This window comes from Tamandua tetradactyla, chromosome 6 (assembly GCF_023851605.1).
Source record: "Tamandua tetradactyla isolate mTamTet1 chromosome 6, mTamTet1.pri, whole genome shotgun sequence".
Classification (NCBI taxonomy): domain Eukaryota; kingdom Metazoa; phylum Chordata; class Mammalia; order Pilosa; family Myrmecophagidae; genus Tamandua; species Tamandua tetradactyla.
The window spans coordinates 90,774,245-90,777,685 of record NC_135332.1 but is presented as its reverse complement, the minus strand read 5'-3'; the positions used below and the strand labels follow the sequence as shown (position 1 = coordinate 90,777,685).

The following is a 3,441-nucleotide window of genomic DNA, read 5'->3' as shown; positions in this document are numbered from 1 at the left end:
TTATCCTCTCCCCAGTGTCAGGTGGATCTGGCCTGTGCTTATGCTGCGGATCCCTGGCCCCTTTCTAGAGGGAGCAGCGTAACCCCTACATGCATACTGAAGTGAGTGTATCTATCAGGGAGAAGCCTGAAAGATTGAGCCAGGAAACATGTCTCCAACTCACCCGCCAAGAATCTGTCCTGAAGGCAGAAGTAGGTTGCAGACAACTAAGCAGTTTGAGAAACAATTAAGTCAAAGTGGCCTAGGGCAGAGGACAAAGCATCCAGGAGGGGGACAAAGTCTTTTTCAAAGGGAGTAGAGAGGACATTTGAATTCCTGTAAATGAAAGAATCCCAAAGATGATGAGCAAGCATAAGCCCCGTACAAGCTCAGCGCAGGATTCAACAAGATGGAAAGATCTCTGTATTTTGATTAGTCTTGTCCAGATGATCTTGATAAAAGGGTCAAGCTCTGAAGGAAACCAACAGTCAAGCAGAGCCAATTTGCAAAGACTTTGAAAAGCATTTTATGCATTGGTTATTTTGTTTTTGTTAACTTCTAGCACTCAAGGATATCACCGTCATATCACTAGTTGGGTATAAACTTAAGTAACATAGGCCTCGTCCTTAGCAGTCACATGTGTCACCCCTTCATCTCACACTTGTGATTCTGCCTCTCCTGCACTGAATGCTTCTTGCCCTGGACCCCATGGTCACTGGCCCCCGAGCTGCTGTGCCATCCCAGCTGCTTCGGCAGCTGCTGCAATCGGCCCAGACCACACACCTGGCCTTCAGACTGCCCAGCATGCACATGGAATCAGCTCGCTGGCCCGGCCTCCTGCTGTCTCACAGGCCCTGTGGCTGCGGCCCGCTGCACATTGAAAAGGATAAAGCTTTTGCTGAATTCCTGAGTTATAAGATTAAGGAAGAGAAAAAGATCCAGAAGCATAAATCCCTCCCCAAGATGTCTGGAGGTTGGGAACTGGAAGTGAACAGGACAGAAGCTAAATTAGTACGGAAAGTTGCCGGGGGGAAGGTTACTGTCACTTTCAACATTAACAATAGCATTCTACCTATGTTTGATGGAGAGGTGGAGCCCTCACAAGGGCAGAAGGCTGAAGAGCCAGAGGCTGAATTGATGTGAACTCCCAATTTTGTGGTTGAACTTATAAAGAATGATGGCAAGAAGGCCCTGTCATTATCCAGAGGATGAAGTTGGACAAGAAGAGGAGGACAAGAGTGACATTTTCTCCAGCAGGGAAGTGAGCTTTCAGCCCACTGATGAGTCTGACTGTAAAGAAAGTAATTACACACTCAACACAGATTCTCTAGACTAAGCCTTGTGTGACCACCTAATGGATTTCCTTGTGGACCGAAGAGTGGACCACACCTTTGCAGATGAGTTGGTGGAGCTTAGCACAGCTCTGGAGCACCAGGAATACATTACCTGTCTTGAAGACCTCAAAAGTTTTGTTAAGAGCCAGTAAAACAGGCATTGGAAACCTTCATTTTATGGCAGGTTTTGGCCAGTGAACAAAACCTATTCTGAAGGCCAGACATATTATATGCTTTGGGTTGTCAGCCTAATATCATGGAAAATGTTTCAAATTTAAATTATTTCTAATGCACTCTTGTTTACTATTCCTTTGTTCCTTATCTATAAAATTTTGATTTCTAGATTTCTGTATGACATAATAATGGAAAAGAAAATTGGTTTCTCTCCTCAAAAAAAAAAAAAAAATTTAAGTAACATAAACCTCAGGGACTAAGTCCCAGAGTAAACACTTTGAAATACTAAAGTGTACAGTGTGCAACAAAGATTATAAGACAAAGAAATAGGAAATGATGGCCCATCCAAATGAGGAGGGCCATCATCAGCAAATAGAACCAGTGTTGGGATATACTGGACAAAGACTTTTAACAAGTGATCTTAGGGGCAGGCCACGGTGGCTCAGCAGGCAAGAACACTTGCCTGCCATGCCAGAGGACCCGGGTTCGATTCCTGGTGCCTGCCCATGTATTTAAAAAAAAAAAGTGATCTTAGAAAAAAAAACTGATCTTCGGTATGCTTAAGGAGATAAAGGAAAGCATAGAGAAAGACTACAGAACTTCCCAAAAATAATGAACAATATGAGAATCTCAATAAATGGAAACAAATTTTAAGAAGGAACAAAACAGAATTATTGGAGTTGAGGACCACAGTGATTGAAATAAAAAATTCTCTAGAGAGTTTCAACAACAGAGTGAAAACAGCAGAAGAAAGAATAGTGAGCTCAAAGAAAAGGAAAATGAAATGATCCAGGCTGAAGAGAAGAAAGAAAAAAGAGTTTTAAAAAGCAAACAGAGACTAAGAAACTTGTAGGGCACTATCAAACATACTGATATATGCATTATGGAGTCCTGAAGAAAAGAAAATACAGGAAGGTGCACAAAGATATACAAAAAAATAATGGCAGAACACTTCCCAAATTTAACAGAAGACATGAATATGCGTATTTAAGAAGCCCAATGAAACCCAAACAGGATAAACTCAAAGAGAAACATGCCCAGGCACATAGTAGTCACACTGTCAAATGCCAAGGACAAGAAGAGTTCTGAAAGCTGCAAAATAAAAGCATTGTGTTATGTATGAGAGTGTCCTAATAAGATTAAGTGCTGATATCTCATTAGAAACCATGGGCAAAAAGGCAGTTGGAAAAGTATTTAAATTGTTGAAGGAAAGCTAGTGCCAATAAGAGTTTTATATCCAGCAAGAATGTCTTTCAAAAATGAGGGCAAGGGTGGGCCACAATGGCTCAGCAGGTAGAGTTCTCGCCTGCCATACTGAAGACCAGGGTTTGATTCCTGGTGCCTGCCCATGCAAAAAAAAAAAGTGGGCAAGATTAAGACATTCCCAGATAAACAAAAGGTGAGAGAATTCATCACTAAACCTGCCCTACAAGAAATAATGAATGGAGTTCTTTGGACTAAAAGGAAAGAAAACTAAACAGTGGATAGAAGAAGAAGAAATAAAGACCTCCAGTAAAGGTAACAGTGGCGGTTTCAGGTTGTATGTACCCCAGAAAAACATGTTCCTAAATTTAATCCATTCCTGTGCATGTGAACCCATTGTAAGGAGGACTGTTTGATGAAGTTACATCAGTTAAGGTGTGATCTAACTCAATAATCTTAATCCTTTTAATGGAATATTTTAGAATCAGAGAGAAGGCCACAGGAAGCAAGAAACTGAAAGTCAATAGAATCCAGATGAGATGAGAGGGGCCAGGAGAAGCAACCATGTGCATGGCTGTGTGACAGAGAAGCCAAAGACAAAAGATCACCAGAATCCAACCTCAGAATGCCAACCTTTGGGAAGGAAACATTACTTTGATGATGCCTTGATTTAGACTTCTTCAAGCCTCAAAATTGTGAGCCAATAAATTCCTGTTGTTTAAGCCATCCCATGGTATTTGCTTTAGCAACA

General features: G+C 41.5%; 1 pseudogene; it reads left to right on the top strand.

Moving 5' to 3' along the window:
• Positions 1–687: 687 nt before the first annotated feature.
• Positions 688–1,465, top strand: LOC143686746 (complement component 1 Q subcomponent-binding protein, mitochondrial pseudogene; annotated as a pseudogene).
• The last annotated feature ends 1,976 nt before the right edge of the window (positions 1,466–3,441 follow it).